This window comes from Mustelus asterias, chromosome 20 (genome assembly GCF_964213995.1).
Source record: "Mustelus asterias chromosome 20, sMusAst1.hap1.1, whole genome shotgun sequence".
In the NCBI taxonomy this organism is placed as follows: Eukaryota; Metazoa; Chordata; class Chondrichthyes; order Carcharhiniformes; family Triakidae; genus Mustelus; species Mustelus asterias.
In genome coordinates, this window is record NC_135820.1 from 33,333,792 (window position 1) to 33,348,093 (window position 14,302).

The window sequence follows — 14,302 nt, forward strand, 5'->3', positions numbered from 1 at the left end:
CACCAAACCATCTGAACAAGCAAATACCCCGAATCTGGAGTTGACAGTATCATCCCTAACCCACAATAGTACTAACAAATTTAAATGAAGTAAAATAATTTTAAAAAACAACAAGAAACAGTACGTCAATTGAGCATATACAAAACAAAGCAATAAACAGTACAAAATGACAAGTGACCAAGATGGGAGAGTATCAAGGCTCTTGATTGTAGAGCCTCTCCCGATGTCGGATGGCCCTTGCCGAAATTCCTTAGGATGATAGGGAAGCCGGAGCAGTTTGATTGTTGTTGGAAGAAAACGTGGTTGGAAAACTTCCAAGTTGCTTCTGTAAATCAACCATATACTGGTAACACTGAGCATAGTAGGTCAACTGGGCACCAACATAGTCATGCAGGCAACGAAGGTGATGAGCATGTGTACTGCTAATTCTTTCAAGCAAAAGACTTGTGATCTCTGCCTGGCGATCAAATTCACTTTGTGTAATTCGCATTTCCTGTTCTGCTGCTGAACGGGCCTCTGAGACCTTTGCCTTCTTCAGTCTTGCTTTTGCTGCATCTAAATCAAGTCTTTTATTCTGCAAGAGTTTACGTTCTTTAGATATTGTTCTGTAGTCCCCTTCCAGAAAGTTTCTAAGGGGTGCCAAAAGGTTGACCTCTGACGAGTGTACTTCCATTGGGCGTGGGGTGAACCACATATATCCGGGGTATCGTAGGCTGATCTTCTGGTCTTTGGTTGATGTGGTGTCTGTGGTTCGGTCTGAGACGAGGAGTCCCAGATAACAGGGAAGTATGTAGTTCATTCTGGGGAAGATCAAGGTAGCACCTGTTAATTCTTATTAATATCCGATTCTCTTTTCCTTTTCTTTACTAGAATGTCGTATGACTCCTCTTTTTTATAAAAGAAAACCAAAGAAATAAGTAAAGGAATAATAAAGGCCCCATCGTGTCATACGAAGGGTAGTGGGGTAAGGAGTTTGCAGAGCGTGAAAATAAAATGTTGGGTATGTGGCATGTGTCCTTGTTATTGGAGGACTATGGCACAGCATAACAATAGATTCTTCATCTCACAACCAAACTGCGGTGTGTCGGAAGATTATGACACAGTATAATGTGGGCAGATAAGAAACCCTTTTCAATTGGGTGATACGTGGAGTGGACAGATAAAGCTATTTACAATTTGGACTGTGATGTCCTGATTCTTTCTTAGTGGAGGGAACCTATATGGGCGGGCTTTGGCTGCCAGGTACCCACTGCATTACCACCTGTGGTAGTGAGCACCGGGTCAAACGGTTCTGGGAGTCCCAGTACCAGGGGCGCCACAGGGGGTAAGGTTTGCCGGTTCCCCATCCTTTCCGTCGGGGTCCCCTGGGCCGGGGTTTGGCTGATTCCCCTGGCTTGTGGGTTCCCCATCCTTTCCGTCGGGGTCCCCTGGGCCGGGATTTGGCTGATTCCCCTGGCTCCTCCCCCATTTTGTTTTGGCAAAAATGGCCCCTTGGGGCCTTTTATTGCCGGAACCTGGCATTCATGGGGCTCCCTGCCGTGGGTTAGGTTGTCTGCCAGGAATGTGGGGGTTATAGATGCTTGTCGGGCCGGTCCTTCAAGGGGCATGGGTCGGGGTCCATCGTCGGGGAACCGCTGAGATGGCCATGCGGGGTAGTTGGGTGGTGCCCTACAGTTCCGGGCGAAATGGTTGGGTTGCCCGCAGGTATAACACTGTGCTTGTGGGCATGGGCCTCTGGGCTCAGCTCTATATCAGTGTCGGGGGTTGGGCCTATGTCCTGTGCGGCCTTGTGGTTCCCTGTGTCGGCAATCAGCAATTGTGTATGGGTGTGCGGGGTTTGCTGGTCCCCTGAAATTTGGTGGTGTCCTACAGTCCCGGGCAAAATGGTTGGGTTGCCCACAGTTATAACACTGTGCTTGTGGGGGTGCATATCTGGGGTTGGTTTTATCTTGTTCCCTGTACCTGGGGTTGGGAATATATCGGGGTTCTGCGCGGGGCTGTGGTTTTCTGTATCGATGATTGGCAGGGGTATATGGGGGTGAGTTTCCCAGTCCCCTGTTTCCACCTCCCCCTTCGTTACGCCAAACCGGGGCCAGGTCTGTGTGGATCGGGTTCATCAATCCGTGTTTTGTGGACTTGAGGGTGTCTGTTTGTCTGACTTCCCGTTCCCACACACGAGTCATTTTGAGGATTGCCCAGGCTTCTGTGTGTGTATTATCATCGGGATCAAAATTCTCACAGGCTTTCCGACTCCCCTCGGTGGCATGTGCTATCAGAGTCCGGATCCATGTGGGCCGGTGGTGTGCATTTAATTGGACTCGATTTAATTGGCCAAAAACCGCAACAAATTGGTTCCATAGTCGGCCAGCATAGGCTGTCGGGTGTTCCCCTCTCTTTTGTTGGCAGTTGTTTAAGCCTTGTACCGGGTCATCCCTATTGTAGCCTATGGCGGCCAGAACGGCTGCCTTCATTTCTGGTAGGGTTCCCCCGGCCACGTTCTGGGGTTCGGGTAGGGCAGAACGGATGGCAGGACTTAAACATAACAGAATAAGTTTAACCTCTTCTGCCTCGTCTAGGCCGTTTAAAACACGATATTGGGTAACCTGGTCAAAGAGAGCATGTGGATCCCCGGAGGGTTCAAATATTCCAATCACTTTTGCTATGTCAGTAAGCTGTGTCATGGTGTATGGAGTTACATAAGTCACATTGTGGTTCTGTCCGTCCTGTCCTTGGGTGGTGACCGGATTCATCGGTACAGGAACCGGATTAGTGACTGGGCTTTTTGGGATGGTACAAGGACTAGGAGCTGAGACTGAGTTTCCCCAGATGGGAGCCGGATTAGATGGTGCCGTTGGTTCCACTCCCGGGAAGGGAGGTGGGGGTCCCCTGTCGGCAGTGACGCTAGCTGTTGCATAATGGCAGGCATCCTCTTCTAAATCCCCCCACTCTACCCGTGGGTCACTATCCCCTGTTTCAGTCGTGTATGCACACATTACCCCCCATTTTATGGCTAGTTGTGCCTTTAAATCTTCAATCTCATGCAGGCATTTGGAGTGGTCTGTTGCGCGGGCTGTATTTACTTTTCCTGCTTGGTGCAAAACTTTTACTGCAGCCTGTAGGTCGCTGCATTTACGTTTAACTTCCTCTACCTGTTGCAGCGCAGCCTCTCTCTCACGGACAGCACGCCGTGCCCTTTGGCAGGCTTCATCACATTGAGCCTGGAATTGGCTCATGTGTATCATGTTAATCTGGTTCCTTTCTTCTCCTGTGCTTACCTCCCCTTCCAATTGTTGTATGCGCGCGGTCTTCCATCGGGCGCACTTAAATGTGAGGATGGTTAGGTACACTATCATAAGTAGGATTCCTATTACGGCCAGTTGTGACAGAATGCGGACCCATGGGTGGATTTGGACATTTGAACCCCAATCCCAGAGGTCCTCCCATGCAGCATGACTGGCCATGATTATTTCTTTTTAGGATTCGTCACTTGAGTATAGGTAAGGGATCGGGGTAGGGGTCCGGTTTTCACTAAATTCCCTCCCGTAGATTTTACCCAAATTCCCTAGACTGTTCTAGTTCTGACTACACAGTTTGTCCACCTTGTGTTACAGACACCGGGTTTATGGCCCAATTTACTGGTTGAATCTGTATTAGTCCTTCACTCACTTAAGACTGGCCGTCACGTGGGGCATCTGCCCTCTGAATTCAGGCTCAGATGGAGTGTTGGAGAATACCGGGTTGAAGGTTCGACTTCGGAGCAACGTATTACTTCTTATCGAAGTCCCATCTGGGGTGCCACTGTTGTACCTGTTAATTCTCAGATACTTTCAACCAGTTTACTTACTCCAAGGTTTTACCCCGGTGCCCTTATTTGCAAGATGGACAAAGGACAAACACAAGTAAAGGTTCAACATGTTTATTAATAATAACACTATTAACCCTTAAATTACCCACATAAAACAAGAGGATACCGCAGATTCAAGTATACTACCCGTAAAGGTGGTTTGGTTAAACTGCAGGCCCGATTCTCTGAGTCCCTCTGGTCTGTTGTCACGAAGGTGAGCCTCGATGGCCGCTTCTTCCTTCCTTCCTTCCTTCTCTGGTCAGTCTTCCGAATGGTCACGGCCGCCTCCCCTGTCGAGTCTTCGCTTCTGTGTGCCTCTGAGTGTGTCCCTTTATCCCCAGCCTGCTTGCCTTTCCAGAAACTTCGCTGGCTTCCGGCCAATGAGGTCCCAGGAGGGGGTTCCAATACCCAGTGGGTTTCTTGATGTCTGCCTGACAGGACACCAGGGTCCGCCCCCCAGGTGTCCATCTCCATGTTGTTAAACTTGTTATCAGGTAAGGTTTCTACAGGATCTCTTGGTGATAGAAAGTCTGGCCCAATCTGGGCTTCTAACAATAGACCGATGCATTTCAATGAGGTGCCATGATCTCCTGCTAAGTCTCAAGTAGAGTGTAACGACCTTTGATGGATGGTTGATGGGTCAGGCCCAGACACATTTGTGTATTGTACAATTGGCCTGCCTGAGGTTTGATTTCAATGTGCCCAATTCTTTAATTTAGGATATCCAATTTTATCAGCCTTAAAACTAGGCCCTATTTATATCACCACACCAGGCAAGTCATGGAGGTTACAGATAGTGTGACATGAACCTAAGATCCCGGTTGAGGCCGTCCTCATGTGTGCAGAACTTGGCTATCAGTCTCTGCTCAGCGACTCTGCGCTGTCGTGTGTCGTGAAGGTCGCCTTGGAGAACGCTTACCCAAAGATCAGAGGCCGAATGTCTGTGACCGCTGAAGTGTTCCCCAACAGGAAGAGAACACTCAGTTGTGGCCTAACCAGCATTTTATACAGTTCCAGCATTACATCCTTGTCTTTATATTCAATACCTCAACCAATAAAAGAAAGCATCTTGAATTCACTGTCCAACTTGGTGGTTGAGAATGAAATACTCAACTCATTTAAACCTGGATCTGCACCAAGTGTTGTAACCTGCAATGCTGCAGGAAAGTGGGATTAAAATGAAAGACTAGTGTGGTAGCATGGCTCCTTTAAGAGGCAGGTATTCGTGGGTCACAGGACCCCTACTGCAGCCTATCAGGAGGAAGTCCGTGATCCGGCTTCTATCGGGTGTTAGGGCACGGGTCGTGGTAGGAGAGAACCTGCAATGTGAGACTGGGAGTAGGGTGGAACTAAACCTGTACCTGCATTGAGCTTATCTGTGTATAGTTTTAACATTCCTTCAGTAAATCACTGCTCTGATTCAAAGTTTCCTCATTGTGACACCTTGTGCTACTACACTGATGAGAATAAATCAGACTACTAGTTTCATTTTTGTTCTCTTTCTTGGCTGGCGCAGACATGATGGGTTGAATGGCCTCCTTCTGTGCCATAAACTTTCTATGGTTCCAGCATACATGTTGAAACTGATATGTTATCAGCTGATAGCACTGAGAGACAGCATGTTGATGAGAAATAGGTGGGGACCAAGGATAGACCCCTGGGTAACTGCAGTAACAGTGTCGAAGCAAAAAGAGAAGCCATTGCAGATGATATTCTGGATATGAATAGATGAGGATGGAATGAGGTGAGTGCAGTCACACACAGCTGGGTGATGCTGATAGCCATTGGAGGAGAATGGCCAACCAAATCAAAAGTTGCAGACTGCATGAGAAGGATATGGATACATAGTTTGCCATTGTCACTGTCACATAGCATGTCATTTGTGGCTTTGATAAAAAACATTTTAGTACCATGGGAGAGGGTGAAAAACAAGTGATTGGACGGATTCAACCATGAGGTTTTGGAAAAGACTTAGAAAGCAACAACACATTCAAGGGTTTTGGGATGTTAGTCACTTAATCAATTAGATAATACCAAATAGTATCCCAGAATTAGATGCAGAAAAAAATATTTGTGAGGTGGGCTTTTATCCCACTTTGCTCTGCAGTAACTCCTCGACAGATAACATGAAATAACCAACATCCAGGAGGGTTGGATTGTTCAGTAAGACTGCTGGCATATATTTACTTTCTGCTCCTGCCGTTGTTAGGTACAAAGGGAGTCAGTCTACTTCAAGTGGAAAGTACAGTTCATGGTGAAAGCTAGTGGAGGAATTTCAGTTTGTCAGCAACAAAAGGATAGGTCAATTGGTTCCCAACCATTGACCAAATGGGCAAAAAAGGGGAGCAAATTAGAGGGAACAAAAGCAGAAAAACATCTCCAAACATATCTCCACAAGGGCAAAAAAAGCAATAAGATTGCAAAGCAAATATACACAATGATCAGTAATATGATGCCAGGTAGTTAGAGCATCAAGGTGTTTTGGATGCTGGCCTGCATTTTAATAAACTACTCCAAATCAGTTTATACTTCACAGAGGCAAAAAGCACCTCACATAATAAGAGCTTGTACAGCATCTTTGCACAAAATTCAATAGTTCCAAATGTTCATATTAAATTAGAAGTCTTCCTAATCTCTCCCCCTCTAATGTTTAACTGATGCTCTGGGAATTTGAGGAGAGCCTTGAGTGGATGATAGAATTCTATTCCATTTGGCAATTCTTGCAAGAGAATTGAAGTCTCCATTACATTGATAATGAAGAGCATTTTTTGCTGGCTTCTTGAACAATATGGCTATCCAAGTGTAATGCCACAATATGCAGCTGGATAGTTATGAAGATATATTTGTTATAATCCTTGGCCAAACCCCCAAGTTGTTGGTAAGATCCGATTAAGAATCAATAATGTTTGGTTTAAAGTAGACAAAGTTTGAGAGGCACACAAATTACCACACTAGCTGTGGTCAAACACACCAATTTACAAAATAATGGCAGATACAACCAATACAGAGACCACAGATTTCTCAACAACCTACCCAGACATCAGGAAAACTGAGTCAACCAATCTGACTGGAACAGGTCTCTCTGATGGAAGATTCCAGCCTTTACCTTTTATTATATATTTAAAGGGGTTATGGATTGCTTTAAGAGATGATGGTGATTTGATGGTGATTTCATTCGGGTGTTTGAATCTCAACATTGCTTACCATCACTATTCATAAAAGTCTTTATCATCATACAAGATTGCCTTTTTGAATAACATCCGTGCTAACCCTATTCCAAAGATTTTAAGTGGTCTCTCTGGTGTACAATGTTGCCTTGATGATATTCTAATTACAGGGTCCAGTGAACAAAACATTTGAGCAATATAGAAGCAACATTGGAATGTTTTCAAAAACATTTCAAAAATTTACAATTCGGGCCATCACATATCAGGAGGACGTAATTGCTCTGGAGAAAGTATAGAAGAGGTTTATGTTGCCAGGGTTTGACAATTCCAGCTCTGAGGATAGGCTAGGGTTGTTTTTCTTACAACATCAGAGGCTGTGGAGTGACCTAATTGCGGTGTACAAAATTATGAGGGGCCCAGAGAGGGAGACAGGAAAGAATTGTTCCCCAGCTGAGGCATCAATTATCAAGGGGAATACATTTAAGGTGATTGGTAGAAGGATTAGAGGAGTCACGAGGAATAATCTTTTCGCCCAGAGGGTGGGTGGGCATCTCGAATTCACTGTCCAAATTGGTGGTTGAGGATGAAATGCTCAACTCATTTAAACCTGGAACTGCATCTGAAGTGTTGTAACATGAAATAGAAGTGAGACTATTTCCATATGTCAGTCCAGTATTTGGGTCATATCATGAGAGTAAAAGCCTACATAAAACACCTAAAATGATGGAAGCTATTTTAGAAGCCCCACTTCTGACAATTGTGACACAATTAAGGTCCTTTCTAAGATTAGTAAATTAATATGGCAAATTTGTTCCAAACATATCTACATTATTGAAGCCATTGTATAATTTACTATGTTGAAACAGTCATGGGACTGGATATTAGAATGTCAGAAAGCGTACAAGGATTTCAAAGATGCCTTGCTAGTATGAAGTACTAGTTCATTATAATCTGAAGTTACCATTACTGCTTGCTTGCAAAACTTCATCTTATGGAGTAGGGGCAGTTGTTTCACATATTATGCATTGAGAAGAAGAACGACCAAAAGCTTTTGCTTCACATACTGATTACTACTAAATTTAACTATGCTCAGCTGGAATAAGAAACATTGAGTGAATGTTTTGGCTTATGGAAGTTTCATCATTATGTGATTGTCATTTCACATTATTCACAGATCATTGACCCTTATCTACTATTTTTGGGCCGTATAAAGGCATACCATCAATAGCTGCTAGCCGCTTACAAAGATGGTCACTGATCTTATGTGTCAAGAAAGCTTGAATTGACTGTCCATGGTAGGTGGCTATTGTGAGAATTCCGAGTGATCATTCCTCCTAGTCTGCATGGGAGCATTCTTGAACAACTACATGAAAGTCATCCTGGTATAGTCTGGATGAAGGAATTAATACATATTTGTTTTTGGTGGCCAGGTCTGAATGGTCAGATTGAAGAAAAAGTGGGACAATGTCAATGCTGTGCACAAATAAGAAATATGCCACCATTGTCTCCTTTCCACTCTTGGGAGTGACCTAAACTGCCATGGCGGCATACTGCCTTACAACGCCAGGGACCGGGTTCAATTCCCAGATTGAGCAGAGTCTGTCTGAGCAGAGTCTGCACGTTCCCCCCCGTGTCAGTGTGGGTTTCCTCCCACAGTCCAAAAGACGTGCTGGTTAGGTGCATTGGCCATGTTAAATTCTTTCTCAGTGTACTTGAACAGGCGCTGGAGTGTGGCAACTAGGGGATTTTCACAGTAACTTCATTGCAGTGTTATTGTAAGCCGACTTGTGACACTAATAAATAAAGTATTTTTCAACATTTGCCTGTAGATTTTGCTGATCTGTTTGAGGATTACATGTTCTTAGTCATAATTGATGCACACTCAAAGTGGCCGGATGTTGTTATCATGCATAATACATCTGAACAAACTATTGAAAAACTTGATGAAATTTTTGCAAGATTTGGTTAACTGGAACAGATTGTTATTGATAATAGTTCACAGTTTACTTCACAAGTGCTTGAAGATTATCTTAAAGTAAATGGTATTCAGCATATAAAATCAGCACCTTCTAATCCTTCGTCTAATAGATTAGTTGAAAAATTTGTACAATCCTTGAAACGTTCTTTAAAAGCTTCAAAAAAAACAAGGTTCGTTATCAAGTTGTGTAAGTAGCTTTTTGGCAACTTATTGAAACACCACTCATGCAACTATACAAAGTTAATCTACTCTTAAAGAGAAAGTTGAGAACTACGTTTGATTTGTAATTATACCCAGAAACTTCAGAGATAGTAGAGGGTCAACAACAAGCTCAAGTTGCTACAGGAGACATGAGGGCAAAACAATTCTCATTTCAACAAGGAGATTGAATATTGGCGCTTAATTATGCCATGACTGAGAAATGGGTACCAGCCATAGTTTTAGCAAAAACAGGTCCAATTCCTTACATAGTTTAAGCCAAAGACTAACTAGTTTGTCGACGTCATGCTGACCAATTGTTGTCATCTTGAAATGATTTCTCAGAATCGTCTCCAGAAGTATCAACTTCTTTAATCTTTAGTGCTGTGAATAATCCAACAGAAGACTTAGTTGAATCTGAGTTGCCTGATGATTGTGTCGTTGCTACTATACCGAGTGAGAATGATGCAGAATTTGTTCCAAGAGAAGCATTTACTGAAGTTCCAAATCATACTTCTAGAGTCAAAGACAGCTAAATTCCAGAATGTCATGTATAACCAAAGAGGAATAGACATCCTTTTTTATTAACTGTGTATAATGGTCAATGATGCATAGTAGAGTCTAAAGTATTACTGATCCTATGTATAACATTGTAATAATTTGTTTTCATGACGACAGAAGTAAAGGGGGAGGGATATTATATATTTAAAAGTTGCAGGTCGCTTTAATTGTTGACAACATTAGCGTGTTCGCTGAAGCTGCTAGTTAATTTCAGTTTTAAATTCTGTACAGAGAGAGAGCATCTCCTTCAATAAAACCTGTTGTGTGTTAGCTTGAATCTACATGTGTACACCATGTTTTTTTCTTTCTATTAAAACACGCAACCCTTCTCATAGTTATGACATTGCACCTTTGGCGGTCTAACTTGGGAATGCTCTCCAAAAGTCATTCCAACTTGGATGGCAACAACAACAGCTCACCTCACAGCCCACATCTCATTTGCCAAGAATCCATTCCTCAAGTATACACTCAAGCACCATGCACAAGTATAACTTCACATCTTCTATCTGGCTGAGTAGAACACTACTGCTCCAAGGGTCTGCCCCAATGGTCTGCATCATGGAATCACCAACCTTTGGATGTTTTCTTGAATCTTCAGGGTTTCTTCTGAGCCCTCTTCAATTACCAGGGCTTCCTTTATGCTGTTTCCACTTAAAGCCTGCTACCAGCAACCATTTTCCTATTTAGAGCCTTCTTTCTCAACCTCCATGATAAAGTAACTTTGACTTTCATAACTTATTGGACTGACCTGTTAATTGTTTGAAAGCAGCTGACTGGAGATATCAGCAAGGATGAAGAAGTAGCAATCCTGATGACACTTTTCATGGCCCCATAAAGTATACTCGCTGATGTACTTTTAAAAACCTGTTTGGTCATTTGGTTTGAATCTATCATATTTTGATTCAAATGATATGCAATCATTCTCTGGCTGAGGTGTCAGAATTTTCACTGCTGCTTTCTACAAACAACATGGAAGTGCAGGCTTCAGGTTTGGATGATAGTTCCTTTGCATTCCTTCCCCTTCTGTCCTTGCCCTTGCATGCTATCAGGGTGCTGTCCTCTGGCAAGCTTTGTTTTTTAGTAAATAAAGTGTGAATATCTCTAGTTTATTTTCCAGCAGAAAATTAGTCATGGACAAATGAGTCATTCTTTTCAGACAGTTATTTCCAAGCTGTGGTTGCCATCGGATATCAGAGTTATGGGAATGGGATGTTGCAAGACTGGAAAACTGGTGAGAATTTCAAAACACAAGTTATTATTTAGTGGCCCACATCATAAAAGTCCTTCTGGAAAAGGCATGACATGAGAAGCAGGTTTACTGGACAATACAGTTTGGCGTTCTTGATGATTTCCACTGTAATTGTTATGCTAATTAGCTTTAACAAAAATTGACTCCTTAACTCCCTACTCCATTGGTCGCTAAGCTCATTCTCTTCACTGCTGCTGGGTTAGAATCCCGGCATCCCTCCCAAACAGCACTGCGGCTGTAACTAAACCACAGAAACTACAGCAGTTCAAGGTGGTGGCTCACCACCATCTGCTCCAGGGCAATTAGAGAGGGGCAATAAATGCTGGAGAGGATGTCTTGTGGTGCAATGGGTAGCGTCCCTGCCTCTGAGCCCGGTTCGATCCCACCCCAGCTCTTGATGGCCAAAGAAGGTTCATTCATAATGCAGCTAAAACAGGTTGAGTGACAATCTGCAAAATCCTTCCAACACACCAATGACTTGCGGTAAGGGTGGGAGTGACTCCTGGTCATCCACACTTGATGCAGAGTGGCACCCCTCAAGCTTCTGGTGACAGACTTGTGCCTTGTCCTGAGAATTCCTAGTGATGGAAACAGTTGAAAATCTGACTTAGTGCAGCACTAGGTGTGGGAGGAATTGGAATTGGAATAAATGCTGGCCTAGCCAGCGATGCCCAAATCCCATAAATGAATTTTTTTTAAATTAAAATGTAAGTAATGTACAGGGCTCTATGGTGACATTGAGGGAGCTTGAGTCCTCATTTTGGGGTGTACCCTGAGATAAAGGAAACCATTAAAGGACACCATGGGCGGCACGGTAGCACAGTGGTTAGCACTGCTGCTTCACAGCTCCAGGGACCTGGGTTCGATTCCCGGCTTGGGTCACTGTCTGTGTGGACTTTGCACATTCTCCTCGTGTCTGCATGGTTTTCCTCCGGGTGCTCCAGTTTCCTCCCACAGTCCAAAGATGTGTGGGTTAGGTTGATTGGCCAGGTTAAAAATTGCTCCTTAGAGTCCTGAGATGCGTAGGTTAGAGGGATTAGCAGGGAAATATGTGGGGGTAGGGCCTGGGTGGGATTGTGGTCAGTGCAGACTCGATGGGCCAAATGGCTCCTTCTGCACTGTAAGATTTCTATGATTAATGTAAATGGTAGCCGCGGGCTTGATGTATAGGATTTTAATCCACATTTTGGACATCACTGAAGGCGATCCATCTGAGCATAATGGACTCCAGCCAGTTGAATGTCTTTTCTACATAGAAGTGAAAATACTAAAGCACGACCATCATTGCTGTTGTACTGCAGTATTGCATTGAATAGAAAGCTGGTGTTGTCTCCAGAATGGTTGCTTTATATAAAATCCATTTGCACAAAGAATGCTTATCAACACCTGGAACATTGGCCAGTACTTTGTAGTCAGTGTTGAATGAAAATATGGGTCTGTACAACAATGAGAGGATCCAAATGGCAGGTGCAGTATAATTTGGATAAATGTGAGGTTATCCACTTTGGTAGCTAAAACAGGAAGGCAGATTACTATCGGAATGGCCGTAAATTAGGAAGGGGAATGTGCAATGAGACCTGGGTGTCCTTGTACAACAGTCACTGAAGGTAAGCATGCAGGCGCAGCAGGCAGTAAAAAAGGCAAATGGTATGTTGGCCTTTATAGCGAGAAGATTTGAATGTAAGAATTGGGATGTTTTGTTGCCATTGTACAGGGCATTGGTGAGGCCACACCTGGAGTATTGTGTACAGTTTTGGTGTCCTTATCTGAGGAAGGATGTTCTTGCCCTAGAGGGAGTGCAGAGAAGGTTTAACAGATTGATTACTGGGATGGCAGGACTGATGAATGAGGAAAGATTGAGACAAGATTGTATTCGCTGGAGTTCAGAAGAATGAGGGGGATCTCATAGAAACCTATAAAATTCTAACAGGACTAGACAGGGTAACTACAAGAAGGATGATCCCAATGGTGGGGGTGTGCAGAACCAGGGGTCACAGCCGGAGGATACAATTTTTTTATTCGTTCATGGGATTTGGACGTCGTTGGCTGGGCCAACATTTAAGAGTCAACCACATTGCTGTGGATCTGGAGCCACATGTAGGCCAGACCAAGTAAGGATTTCCTTCCCTGAAGGACATTAGTGAACCAGATGGGTTTTTCCAACAATCAACAATGGTTTCATCGTTATCATTGGACTTTTAATTCCAGATTTTTTTTATTGAATTCACATTTCACCAGCTGCTGTGGTGGGATTCGAAGCTGTGTTCCAGGGTAATCCAGTATCTGGATTACTTGTCAAGTGATAATACCACTATGCCATCACCTCCTCGAATGGTAGACTATTTAGGATAGAGGTGGGAGAAATTTCTTAACACAGAAAGTGATCAGCCTATGGAATTCACGATCACAGAAAGTAGTTGAGGCCAAAACATTGTATGTTTTCAAGAAGCACTTGGAGCGAAAGGGATCAAAGGACATGAGGCAAAAGCAGGATCAAGCTATTGCATTGCATAATCTACAATGATAATAATAAATGGCAGAGCAGGCTCGCAGGGCCATATAGCCTCCTCCTCCTCCTATTTTCTATGTTTCTATGTTTATAAATCTCTCTTAATTTATTGCCATGGTTGATGTTATTAAAATATCTGGTAGGGTGTGAGCGTTTTCAGTGTATTGGAAGAATTTCAAAGGACATCAGTTCAAGATGCAGGATTTTGTAGAATTTAACTGAGAGAACTATATTTTCATATATTAAAGGATTGGCAGCACAAAACCCACTGCTAGAATAACCCTGCCCATGCCGTGATGGCTAAAGCACTTACACTTACCTCTATCTCACCCCACCTCTCCCTCAGGTATCTACTCTTGTGGGAGAGACAACAACACAAAAAAAAATCCCAGAGTCAATAAGAGTAAAATGCCCTGGAGAATTATTCTCCAAACCTGCAATCACTAAGATAGACAATTAGTACATCAAATGTTTTATTTAAAGTACTGTCATCACAGATAATGCAATGGAAAATATAATTTCCCTTCAGGAAAAATATATAATCTGCAGTCTGAATCTGCATTCCTCAGTAATGAAGGATATTGGTCAGGGAAGGGGAAGGTTGGGTGAAGCTCTAATTGTGAAGCATTCATCTGCTTGCAGTTATAGTGTTTAATTACCTTGTGTATATGACACCGCAGCCAGTGTGATGAAGCAGGAATGTTCCTCTAGATTACAGATATGTGGTCGGCGCAAATCATCTGATCACAATTTGTAAGTGGATGGATGAGGGAAGATTTCAATGCAATTTTTAAAA